The sequence below is a fragment of the Amblyraja radiata genome, chromosome 24 (assembly GCF_010909765.2).
Source record: "Amblyraja radiata isolate CabotCenter1 chromosome 24, sAmbRad1.1.pri, whole genome shotgun sequence".
In the NCBI taxonomy this organism is placed as follows: domain Eukaryota; kingdom Metazoa; phylum Chordata; class Chondrichthyes; order Rajiformes; family Rajidae; genus Amblyraja; species Amblyraja radiata.
In genome coordinates this window covers 38592211-38605775 of record NC_045979.1, presented here as the reverse complement: position 1 = coordinate 38605775, position 13565 = coordinate 38592211, and the positions used below count along the sequence as shown (strand labels likewise).

Below are 13565 nucleotides of genomic sequence, written 5' to 3'. Positions count from 1 at the left end.
TTCCATTGTCAGATTAACGGAATGCTGGTTGTAGAATAAAGACATAACAAGCAGTATATGAAGCTTATATTTTAAAGTCATCATTGGAACATAAAACTGCATCAATATTCAATTTTGCTGATCCAGGTCATGAAATCAGCAAATATGTACAGTATATTAAACTGGAAAATACTACAAATGCACAAGAGGACATTATTCGTCTGATTAATGAATTTACAAAATGTGTTTATATTCCCAGATGGCTCCAGAGGAAAGCAGCAATGTCGGGCCATGCAGATTATTAGTTCAGAGACAAAGTTTAAAGAAGCAAGTGCTGTTTGATTACAATAAAAACATACATTTATAATTGTTCCGTTTCCACTTTGTAATCTGATGTTTGAAGCTGGTTACATTCACTGAGAAAAACAATTCTTCTTGCGTATGGCGTGCACAGCCTAAAGTTGTAGGACAACTTGTTCTATTTGATCTTATTTGACTGTGCACACCGGGTTGATTCCATTTGTCGAAACAGGGCGGACCACGTGAAGGTTGCAATCTCCCACCCCAGAAAAACAATGAAACAATACTAATATTTCTGTCAAACCAGCTTCCCCCGAAATGCTTGTATCAAAGTTACATCTTAAGTGTTCTAAGCTATTTGTTTTTTATAAGCACCTGTTGAGCTGCTGCATTACTGTGGTCCCATGAAGAAGCAGAGCGAGGGGAATGTTTCATAGACAATAATTCCATTGACTGAGGATAGTGGTGTTCACTGCTACGTTGGAATATACCATCGCAAACTGCAGTTAAAATGGGATAAGGGAAACACCATGTGCAACCAGTCCAAGATTAAAAATAAGTAAATATTTCCACATTATTCACAACTTTCATATAGAAAAAAGTCCTTTATATTTGAAACAGAAGGAAGTAGCATACAGAGCTTGATTGGGCCAGATTCATATTTAATAATAAAGTGGAAAATTACTGGCCACGGCGATTTTCATGTGTGATTTCCAGTCTACACAATGACACTTCATAATGGAAAAACTCAAACAAAATATATTAGCTTCTAAATACAATTCAAGGCAAAATATTTTATTTCTGTAGGAAAAAAAACTTGATATTCTTCATCTGAAAATGTACCCGTTTCTTCAATGTAATGCCTGGAGACGATATGCCGAGTTCCAGCACAGAACAGCATGTTTCAGAGCAGTCCGGAATCGGATGGTGCCAGGCCTCACAATTCATCATGTGTTTAAATATACTAAATGCACATAAAAATATTACTTCAACTTAAAATAATTACTTAACAAAATTAAAAAGCATATCAAACATACAGAATCAAACTCAAATAAGCAATGTTGGTTTATTTTACAGATCAACAGCATGTAAATGTAACGATGACTGCCAAGAACAATAGACGATAGGTGCAGGAGTAGGCCATTCGGCCCTACGAGCCAGCACCACCATTCAATATGATCATGGCTGATCATCCACAATCAGTACCCCATTCCTGCCTTCTCCCCATATCCCCTGACTCTGCTATCTTTAAGAGCCCTTTCTAACTCTCTCATGAAAGTATCCAGAGAACGGGCCTGCACCGCCCTTTGAGGAAGAGAATTCCACAGACTCACAAGTGAGTGAAAAAGACTTTCCTCATCTCCGTTTTAAACGGCTTACACCTTATTCTTAAACTGTGGCCCCTGGTTCAGGAATACTGAGGTTTGGAGGGATATGGGCCAAACGCACGCGGCAGGTGGGACTAGTGTACTGTTGATGGGGCATGTTGGTCGGCACGGGCGTTAGGCCAAAGGGCCTGTTTCCAAGCTGTATGATTGAGTTTCTCTCTTGTTTTATCTTTGCACCCAAATACCACCTGCATCCTCTCATGGACTCACAGATCAGCAAAAGAGAACATTAAGAAAATGCAGGGGATATAAAAGTGGCAATGAGTTCCACAGATTAACTACCATCTTACTAAAGACGTTCCTCCTTGCAAAATGCTGGAGTAACTCAGCGGGTCAGACAGCAGCTCTGGAGAACAAGGATAGCTGGTGTTTCTGTCCGTCCCCTTCTCCAATCTGAAGAAGGGTCCCAACCTGAAGACGATCCCGAAATGTCACCCACCTATATTCTCAGGGAACGCTGCCCTACCTGCTGAGTTACTCCAGCACTGTGTGTCTTTTTTCGTGGATAGGTGACGTCTCGGAACGGAACCCTTCTTCAGACTATTCGAGGTTGGGATCCTTCTTCAGACTGCAGAAGAGTCCTGACCCAAAACACCACCTATCCATGTTCTCTAAAGATGGTATTTGACCCACTGAGCTAATCCAGCACTGAGTGTTTCTTTTTCATAAACTACCATCTGCAGTTCCTCATGTCTACAGATTACAAGATAATTTAGAGATTTTAAATGATTTAAACATTTGACCAGATAGATTGAGAAAGGCTAGTTCCTCTGCTGAGACTACTGAACAAGGGTCCATAAAATCAGAACCGACGATTCAGCTGTCAAACCTCAGATGGTGGTAAATTTGAATTCTAAAGACAATTTGCAGAAGCCAATTAACCTACAAAATCTGTTTCACTTTGGAGTGTGGGAGGAAACCCGAGCACCCGGAGAAAAGCAAGGAAGAACGTACAAACTCCATACAGACAGCACCATAGTCAGGATCGAAACCGGGTCCCTGGCGCTGTAAGGCAGCAACGTTATTGCTGCACCTCCGTGCCGCCCATAAATACAATACATTATTATCTGAAAGTTCTTACCCAAGATGATGAGCAGCCCATACCACTGACCTGCAGGAGGGAAACATTAAATTTTAATTAAATCTGAGTACGTAATAATGACAGCTTCGCCAGTATTTAGGCGGATAACACATACGGGGATGATAGATGCATGGACATATGTAAAATTGAACAGGAGAAGGGAATTTAGAAATATCGATCATCAGATGATCCATTTCCGTCACTAATTCCCACCTTCACCCATATCCCCCATCTCTTCAGCATTAACAAAAGCATCCTCCTCCTCCTTCAATATATTTAATGACTTGGCCTTCACTGCCACAGGGGAGAGACTGCACAGGATCAGACCTCTCGGGTGAAGACATTTCTCCTGATAATTCTAAATGGCAAAGCCCACATGCAGGAAGGAACTGCAGATGCTGGTTTTTACCGATAATAGACGCAAAATGCTGGAGTGACTCAGCGGGACAGGCAGCATCTCTGGAGAGAAGGAATGGGTGACGTTTCAGGTCGAGACCTTTCTTCACTGAGTCAGTCTGAAGAAGGGTGTCAACCGGAAAAGTCATCCATTCCTTCTCTCCAGAGATGTGGCATACAATGCATCCTGCTTCTAGATCTCCAGCTATTGCTATTGCTCTCTCTGCATCTAGTTCATCGGGTCTTTATTTTCCCTTGTCCGTCTAGTTAGTCAAGTCAAGTCAAGTCAAGTTTATTTGTCACATACACATACGAGATGTGCAGTGAAATGAAAGTCGCAATGCTCGCGGACTTTTGTGCAAAAAGACAAACAACCAAACAACCTATAAACACAATCATAACACACATATTCTTTTACATAATAAATAATGGAAGGAAAAACATTCAGTAGAGTTAGTCCCTGGTGAGATAGGCGTTTACAGTCCGAATGGCCTCTGGGAAGAAACTCCTTCTCAACCTCTCTGTTCTCACCGCATGGCAATGGAGGCGTAGCAGCTGGAACAGTCCGTTGCAGGGGTGGAAGGGGTCTCTCATGATAGTGTTGGCTCTGGAGTTGCACCTCCTGATGTATAGTTCCTGCAGGGGGGCAAGTGAAGTTCCCATAGTGCGTTCGGCCGAATACACTACTCTCTGCAGAGCCTTCTTGTCCTTGGCAGAGCAATTCCCAAACCAGATGGTAATGTTCCCGGACAAGATGCTTTCCACCGCCGCTGCGTAGAAGCACTGGAGGATCCTCAGAATTTCCTCAATTGCCTGAGGTGGTAAAGGCGCTGCCTTGCCTTACTCACGAGTGCTGCAGCGTGTGATGCCCATGTCATATCCTCGGAGATGTGGACTCCCAGATATTTAAAACAGTTCACCCTATCCACAGGATCCCCATTTATCCTCAATGGAGTGTACGTCCTCGGATGATTATCTTTTCACTTTGCTAATTTCTCCCAGCCCTTCTCCCCCTCTAGTTTTCCTCTACCCTCTCCTGGTTTCACCTAACCCCTACATCCTGCTATACACTGTCAATCTCTCCTGCTCTCTCTCAGTCTTGAAGGGGTCTCAATCTACAATGTTGTCTTATCCTTCTACGTTGACAGATGCTGCTGGACCTGCCCAGTTCTTCCAGTGTTCTGATCTTTTTTTTAAATGGAAGTTATACTGTGCTTAACAAATACGACTGTTTTTTGAAAAATAAATTGCCAGAGTGGATAAAGCAGAACCACTGGGTGTAATATATCTGAATATTCATTGGGGATTTCTCTCACAATGTAGGGATTTTAAACCCTTTATACTGAATCATCTTAACTGCAAATATTTTGGATCAATGTTTCTTGTCTTTATTTAACAAACATTAACTAGATTACAATTTAAACCTGCGCTAGTAACACAATCATGAGTCTAAGTACTTAATAAATTATAACACCACCTGCAATAAAGACTTGCGTACTTACCTTGCTTATTTGAAACATAAAGAAACCACTGACAATTGTAATTCTGTTTTACAATTTGATTCCAATGTTAGACACAAAAAGCTGGAGTAACTCAGCGGGACAGGCATCATCTTTGGAGAGAAGGAAAGGGAGACGTTTTGGGTCTGAACCAGTCTGAAGAAGGGTCTTGATCCGAAACGTCACCCATTCATTCTCTCCAGATATGCTGCCTGTCCCATTGAGTTGCTCCAGCATTTTGTGTCTATCTTTGGATTAAACTAGCATGTGCAGTTCCTTCCTACACATTGATTCCAAAGTTGTCAGATATCAAAAATGTATTTGGACAAATAAGTGCAGAGGCTTGAAATCAAAAACAGAAATAGAAAATGGTGGAAGGACTCAGGACTCATCCATGGAGTGGGAAATACTCAAGAGGCCAGAGAGGTGAGTGTGGGAGTGGGACAGAGAACTCAAGTGACAGCAAGTGAAAGCTCGGAGTGATCCTTGCGGTTTAACACTCTGCAAAATAGTCACCCAATCTCCAATAGAAAACACTGACCACAACTCACTGAAGTGAAAGGACAAGTGAACTGCTGCTTTACATGGATAGTCATAGACACAAAATGCTGGAATAACTGGAAGATAGGGTTCTTAAAGATAGCGGAGTCAGGGGATATGGGGAGAAGGCAGGAACGGGGTACTGATTGGGGATGATCAGCCATGATCACATTGAATGGCGGTGCTGGCTCGAAAGGGCCAAATGGCCTACTCCTGCACCTATTGTCTATAACTCAGAGGGACTGGCAGCATCTTATGTCTATCTTTGGTTTAAACCAGCATCTGCATCTCCTTCATTCATTCACATGGATATTCTGTCCATTGGATGGGAAACTGCCCGAGATGGTTTGTGGAGATGGAGCAGATAACTGCAGCTGCCCAACTCTGAAAGTTGAGGATACAGGTTATGTTGAGGGCAGAGTCTCATGGTGGTGGTGGATATTACAGAGGACGATACATCGGACACGGCGGGGTGGGTGGAAGGCAAAGGCATGAGGATCGTTGTTACGGCTGGGAAGGGAGGGGAAGAGCAGGTGCACAAAATCTAGGAGCTGCAATTAGAGTATCCTGTTCCAACTTTCTCCCTTATATCCCTTCGTGAATCTAACTCCAAAAACAGTATCAAGCTCTTCAATCACCCTCTGTGATCTTATTTCTCATTTCAATCTTAAATGGCATTTATCTGTCATTTAAATGGACTTTCATAGACTGTAATCCTGGAGGACATCCATCCATCCATCCATCTTGCATCTAACCTGTCTTGTCCCGATAGAATTTGTGGTGTTCTATGAGATTCCCTCAACCTCTAGTGAATAGAAGCTTCTTCATATGCCAGTCCTGCTATCAGGAATTAGTCCACTGGAACTTTTCTGATCTCATTCACCAGCGAGAATATCCTTCTTTAGATAAGGAGATGAAAACTGCATACAAGATGTGGTTTTATTAATGTGCTGAACTACTGCAACAAATATTTATTGATGCGTAAAGAAGATGATGTGGCCTGTTTTTCCACTTACCAACATTCCTTCCTGCCTGACTGCCTGGTGCTGAAACGAGAAGAAAGAAATGGTTAGGCTGATCTTATGAAAATTGACTAACATTTAGCAGCTGTCTAATGCATACAACATGCTATTAGGGTTTAAATAGTGGAATACCATAACAATTGCAATAAAATGACTTACCACCACCTTCTAAAGGGCAATAAAGAATGAACAATAATTTGAGCAGCACGGTGGCACAGCAGTAGAGTTGCTGCCTTATAGGGCTTGCACCACCGGAGACCCGGGTGCTTGTCCGTACGGAGTCTGTACGTTCTCCCCGTGACCGCGTGGGTTTTCTCCGAGATCTTCGGTTTTCTCCCACACGACAAAGACGTGCAGGTATGTAGGTTAATTGGCTTGGTTGTTGTGTAAATTGTCCTTAGTGTGTGCAGGGTAGTGTTAATGTGCGGGGATCGCTGGTCGGTGCAGACCCGGTGGGCCGAAGGGCCTGTTTCTGCGCTGTTTCTCTAAACTAAACTAAATTAAATGTTAAGATACCAAATTAAGTTCATGGTGGGTACTTTAAGGTGTTTAAGTTTCCACAAGGTAACAATTTATTTGGACATTTTGCCAAAGGAGATGCTGGAGGTTGAGATGCAGATTAATTAAAAATTGATAATGGGGATGAATTTGAAAGGATGGCGACTTAAAATACTAAATAAATTATCCTGACCGGATAGGATGTACAACAGGCTCCATGCTGAGGTCAAAGTTGCAGCGGTACTAGCAATAAGTTGCTGAACTTTTGTACTTACTGAGTACTGGAGAAGTGAAATTAGCGGCCAGTTCGGTTAACCTTGGTCGTGAGAAATCATTCCGAATCAATAACCCAGGGGAGAATTAGCAGCCACGAATGTGGGGACCACTGAGGGAAAGGTCTTGACCCAAATCGTCACCCATTGCTTCTCCCAGGGATGCTGCCTGTCCCGCTGAGTTACTCCAGCATTTTGTATCTACCTACTGAGGGAAGGTGAGTGCCAATCTGATAAAGGCAAATACTATACAACTAACGAATATGATGGAGAGTTTTATCAGAGTAATAAAGATGGGGTGGCACAGCAGTAGAGTTGCTGCCTTACACCATTTACAGTGCCAGTTTTGCCCACGAATCTCCAATGTGGGAATTTATCAAAGGCTTTCCGAAAGTCCAGGTACCCTACATCCACTGGCTCTCCCTTGTCCATTTTCCTAGGTACATCCTCAAAATATTCCAGAAGATTAGTCAAGCATGAATTCTCCTTCGCAAATCCACGCTGACTCGGACCGATCCTGTTACTGCTATCCAAATGAGCCACTATTTCATCTTTAATAATTGACTCCAGCATATTCCCCGCCACTAATGTCAGGCTAAGATCCAAATAGAGTACAGGAAATATATTATTCCCATTGCCATAAGGGTCAAGAACCAGAATAACAAAAGAACACTAAATGAAGTTGAATAGAAAAATGTGCAAAAAGTGGAATGAGGAAAGATACTTTTAATGCAGAATCATTGTAACCTGGAATTCACTTTAAGGGGAACTTCAAACATGCTCAAGGGGAATCCAGAAAAGTAATTAAAAAGCATTGTCAGCATACAGGGAGAGGGCAAGGAGTGGAACAAGGTGGAATGATTTAGCATTGATTCAATAGGCTGAATATTTATGGAATTCCCTGCCGATTTATGGAATTCCCTGCCATGGAGGGCAGTGGAGGCCAAGTCACTGGATGGATTTAAGAGAGTTAGATAGAGCTCTAGGGGCTAGTGGAGTCAAGGGATATGGGGAGAAGGCAGGCACGGGTTATTGATAGGGGACGATCAGCCATGATCACAATGAATGGCGGTGCTGGCTCGAAGGGCCGAATGGCCTCCTGCACCTATTTTCTATGTTTTCTATATTTCTATGTTTAATGGCCTCCTCCCTTGCAGTAACGTTTCTGTCATTCCAAATGAGGGTTTCTGTGCACTAAGGGGGGAAGGGATCCCTTACACAGTAAAGTTGCAGGCTAATACAATCATCAACAAAGCATAGCGAGTACTAGTGTTTGCTTTATGAGAAACAGAATGGCAAGTGCAGAAGTCATTATCAAACCTTGTTTGGTCACTGTGGTACTGAGTGTTGTTGATTTTACATCATCTAAAGGAAAGAGAGGATGCAACGATAATTTGCAAAGATGGTCCAGAAATGTGAGAGAGCAAGAGCAAGAGAGAACATACAAATTTGGCAAGAATTAAATTGTTTCTATTTATTCATTGTTTACTATTTCAAGATTAATGGCATTGGCAAACTTTGAAATGCTGTCTGTATTCCCACCCAGATCATTAGCAAGCTTCAAAACAAGGTTGTTCTTTTTAGCACCCGTACACAATGAAGATGCAGGTTAACAAGGTCACCTAAGACACATTGCAAGCACTGGGGTCTCGACCCGAAACGTCACCTATTCCTTCTCTACATAGATGATGCCTCATCACTGTTCCTCCAGCATGTTTTTGTCGACCTAGCAAGCAGTAGTGTTTGCTTTCTGAGAGACAGAATGACAAGTGCAGACATTATGCTCAATTATATCAAACCTTTGCTGGCACACTTGTGGTACTGAGTGTAGTTCTATCAATAACATCTAAAGGAAAGAGAGAGGATGTAAAGAAGATTTATAAAGATGATGTCAGAATTTTGCAGTTAAAACTATTAGGAAACTCCGAGATTCCTTAGCTCGACAACACTACCCAGGGCCCTACCATTCACTGTGAAGTTCCTACCCTGGCGTGACGCCTCAAAATGCAACATCTCTGGGGACGGCACGGTGGTGCAGCGGTAGAGTTGCTGCTTTACAGCAATTGCAGCGCCAGAGACCCGGTTCCATCCCGACTGCGGGTGCTGTCTGTACAGAGTTTGTACGTTCTCCCCGTGACCTGCGTGGGTTTTCTCCGAGATCTTCGGTTTCCTCCCACAGAGGTACAGTTTTGTAGGTTAATAGGCTTGGTATAAGTGTAAATTGTCCCTAGTGTGTGTAGGATAGTACTAATATGCGGGGATCGCTGGTCGGGCCTGTCCTGATGGCTGACGGGCCTGTTTCCACTCTGTATCTCTAAACTAAACTAAAACGAATCTTGCACTTATCTGCTTTAAACTCCATTAGCCACTCCTCAGCCCACTTATGCAGATGATCAACATCTTGTTGTAATTTTAAGTTTGATTTGACAATAGACAATAGACAATAGGTGCAGGAGTAGGCCATTCGGCCCTTGGAGCGAGCACCGCCATTCAATGTGATCATGGCTGATCATCCACAATCAGTACCCCGTTCCTGCCTTCTCCCCATACCCCCTGACTCCGCTATCTTTAAGAGTCCTATCTAGCTCTCTCTTGAAAGTAGATTTGATTGAATTAATGTACAGTATTATCCGATCTGTTCGAATAGCTTGCAAAACACAGCTTTTCACTGCACCTCAGTACACATGGCAATAAAAACCTAAACCTAAGATGTGATGGGACTTAGTTCAACACTCAATTTAAGATGACATGTCCTACAGTTCAACACTCTCTCTCTCTCAGTATTGTGTACACATCTCAGTCTAGTAGTCGTCTCCGGAGTGGGACCTAATATCAGGGCCAATTCATAAGTTGAGTGCAAGCTCTCAGTCAAGGTAGACAAAATGTTTCAAGATAGTTTAATTTAGTTTGGTTTATGGTCACATGTACTGAAGTACAGTGAAAAGCTTTATGTCGCATGCGATCCAGTCAGCGGAAAGGCTGTACATGATTACAATCGAGCTCTCCACAGTGTACAGATGCAGGATAAAGGGAATAACATTCAGTGCAAAGTAAAGTTCAGCAAAGTCCGATTAAAGATAGTCCAAGGGTCTCCAATGAGGAGATGGCAGCTCAAGACCACCATCTAGTTATTAGTAGGATGGTTCAGTTGCCTGATAACAGCCGGGAAGAAACTGTCCCTGAATCTGGAGGTGTGCGTTTTCACACTTCTGTACCTCTTGCCCGATGGGAGAGGGGAGAAGAGGGCATGACCGGGGTGAGATTGGTCCTTGATGATGCTGCTGGCCTTGCCGAGGCGGGGTGAGGTGTAGATGGAGTAAATGGAAGGGAGACAGAAACGCAGTCTCCAATCCAAATAATCTAAAAATCAATTGAATGCTACAAATAATTTAGAGTTACACAGGATGGAATAATTAAATTGACCTGAACAGCTTTCCTCATAGAAATTAACGTGATTTTAGTTGTAATAAATTAATAATAACTAAAAGCCATATACAGATGTAGCAAGAAACTTTCACAAGAAGGACTTTCAGATGATCAGCTGTTTGATCAAAGGAGCAGAGGGAACTAAAAAAAAAGTTCCAGTGAGTAAAATCAGAAGAGATCTTGGCTGGGATTTCACTTGACCTATAATGACGGTAGCCTGGAGCACGTGTTAGACAACCTCTGATTAACAGCTGCACAAAATATTGGAATAACTCAGCGTGTCAGGCAGCATCTCTGGAGAAAAGGAATAGGTGATGTTTCGGGTGAGAATCTTCTTCAGACCAAGAGTCATGTGAAAGGGAAACGAGATATATAGACAGTGATATGAGAGATAGAACAAAAGAACGGAAGATATGCAAGAAAGTAACGATGATCAAGGAATGGTGGCTGTGGGCCAGGTGATAACGAGTTATATAAATAATGAAACTCAGCAAGACAAGAGTGAAACTAGCACGATGATGGGGAGAAAGAGGATGCAAGGGTTCATTGAACTTAGAGAAAACAATATTCATACAGCTGGGTTGTACGCTGACCAAGCAAAAAATTAGGTGCTTTTCCTCCAATTTGCATTTGGCCTCACTCTGACCTGAGGAGGCCCAGGACAGAAAAGTCAGTATGGGAATGAGAAGGGGAGTTAAAGTGTTTGGCACCCGGGAGATCCCATAGGCCAAGGCGGACTGAGTCTACGCTTGGTCTCGCAGATATACAAGAGTCCACAACTAGAACAATGGATACTGTAGATGAGGTTGGAGGAGGTGCAAGCGAACCTCTGCCTCACCTGAAAGGGAGAGACACAGCTTGGAATCCCACCACATCGGGGAAAATACAGTAATTAAATAAATCTGGATATAAAATGTCTTTTCAGTAACAGTAACCATGAAAATTACAGGTAATTGTTTAAAAAAATCAGCTTTACTAGAGCACTCCATGGAATGAAGTCTCTCCATCCTTCATTTGGCCTTCACATGACCTTTGATTCACCAAAGTAGGGGACTCAAACGTCTAAACTGCCCCTTCAGTTCAGACATAATTACTGATAACCAACATATGCTGGTCAAGCCAACAATGCCCAACTTCCAGAAATGAATAAAACATTTTAACATTGTTACATGCAATTGTAAGTTAGACGCCGCAAGTACAACCTGCAAGGTGAAACATGTTGGAACACAGCATTCTACAACTGCACAGCGCAAAGAAAAGACAAAAGGCTAAACTCTCATGGTAAACAGCTGAGTTATTGGGAAAGATGGATAAATGACAACTGTGGCCTTTCAAAAACAGAAAATACTTGGCATATTATGTAGATCAGGCAGCATCTGGGAGAATGCCAGAAGGAGGGTTTCGGCCCGAAACGTCGCCTATTTCCTTCGCTCCATAGATGCTGCTGCACCCGCTGAGTTTCCCCAGCAATTTTGTGTACCTTCGATATTCCAGCATCTGCAGTTCCCTTTTGAACAGCATCTGGGAGAATATGCATAGACAGCACTTTAATGTTCACCAGTCTAACAAAGAGTTATCCTGATATATTCTATGCTTTCCCTTTTGTCCTGCTGCTATTAAACTGTTCAATATTTTTCACTTATTATACATACAGATGAACATGTGAATCAGGAGTCTGCATAAACGTTTAATGATTACCGCTGATCTGATTATACTCTGCATTCCTGTCACCTTTCACTCCTTGTTGTCAAGACTATCTACCTCTGCATTAAAAACATTCAAAAGCCCTACATTCACATCTTTTGGGGAAAATTGCAAAGACACATAAAGTTCTGAATGAAAGTACCTGTCTCAAAACAGCCCTCCTTTTTAATCAATGACTCAAGTGCTGACAAGGTCCCAGCGGCTGTCGAGGGAAGTTAAGGATAGTATAAAACCAAAAGAGAAGGCGTATAACATAGCAAAGATTAGTGGGAAGCCAGAGGATTGGGAGGCTTTTAAAGAACATTAGAAGGTAACTAAAAAGGCAATATGGGGAGAAAGGATGAAATACGAATGTAAGCTAACTAATAATATAAAACAGGATAGCAAGAGTTTCTTCAGTTATATAAAGAGTAAGAAAGAAGCAAGAGCGGACGTTGGACTGCTGGAGAATGATGCAGGAGAAGTGATAATGGGGAATAAAGAAATAGCAGAGGAGTTGAATAACTTTTTTGCATCAGTCTTCACAGTGGAAGACACCAGCAGCGTGCCTGAAATTGAAGAGAGTCAGGGGGTGGAAGTTAGTAGAGTGGCTATTACTAGATAGAAGGTGCTTGAGAAGCTGAAAGGGTTGAAGGTGGATAAGTCACCTGGAGCAGATGGACTGCACCCTAGGGTTCTGAAAGAGGTGGCTTTAGAGATTGTGGAGGCATTCACAGTGATATTTCAAGAATCACTAGAGACAGGAGAGGTCCCAGATGATTGTAAAATTGTCAATATTACCCCGCTGCACAAGAAGGGAGCAAAGCCGAATAGTGGGAACTTTACACCGGTTAGAAGTTCACGATAAAATAAGCCTAAGTCAGCATGGCTTTGTGAAGGGGTGGTCTTGCTTGACAAATTTGTTGGAATTCTTTGAAGAATTAAATAGTAGGACAGATAAAGGAGAGTCAGTAGATGGTGTTTACTTAGATTTTCAGAAAGCCTTTGATAAGGTGCCACACGTGAGGCTGCTAAGGAAGATGAGAGCCCACAGTACCAAAGGGCGGGTACTAGCATGGATAGCAGGTTGGCTGGATGGCAAAAGGCAAAGAGTGGCAATAAAGGGGGCTTTTTCTGGTTGGTCACCAGTGACTAATGGAGTTCTGCAGGGGTCGATGCTGGGGCCGATACTCTTCACATCGTATATTAATGATTTTGGACGAAGGGATTGAAGGCTTTGTGGCCAAGTTTGCAGATGATATGACAATAGATGGAAGGACAGGTAATGTAGAGGAAGCAAGGACTCTGCAGAAGGATTTGGACAGGTTGGGAGAGTGGGCAGATAAGTGCCAGATGGAATATACTGTCACAAAGTGTGTAGTCATGCATTTTGCTCATAGGACTAAAGGTGTAGGCTATTTTCGAAATGGGGAAAGAATCCAGAAATCGGATGTGCAAAGAGACTTGGGAGTGCTGGTGCA

At 42.6% G+C, this 13565-nt stretch overlaps 1 protein-coding gene and 1 long non-coding RNA gene across 2 annotated transcripts in view; both read right to left on the bottom strand.

Annotated features, from left to right (window-relative positions):
• LOC116986663 (C4b-binding protein alpha chain-like) overlaps positions 1 to 13565 on the bottom strand; it is a 325485-nt gene that overhangs the window by 274864 nt on the left and 37056 nt on the right. The gene's annotated exons all lie outside the window — the stretch shown is intronic.
• On the bottom strand, positions 726 to 6229 carry LOC116987094. The gene is made up of 3 exons (XR_004415639.1): positions 6200 to 6229; positions 2749 to 2778; positions 726 to 1243 (listed from the first exon to the last, which is right to left on the bottom strand). It is a non-coding gene; the product is annotated as an uncharacterized LOC116987094 (long non-coding RNA).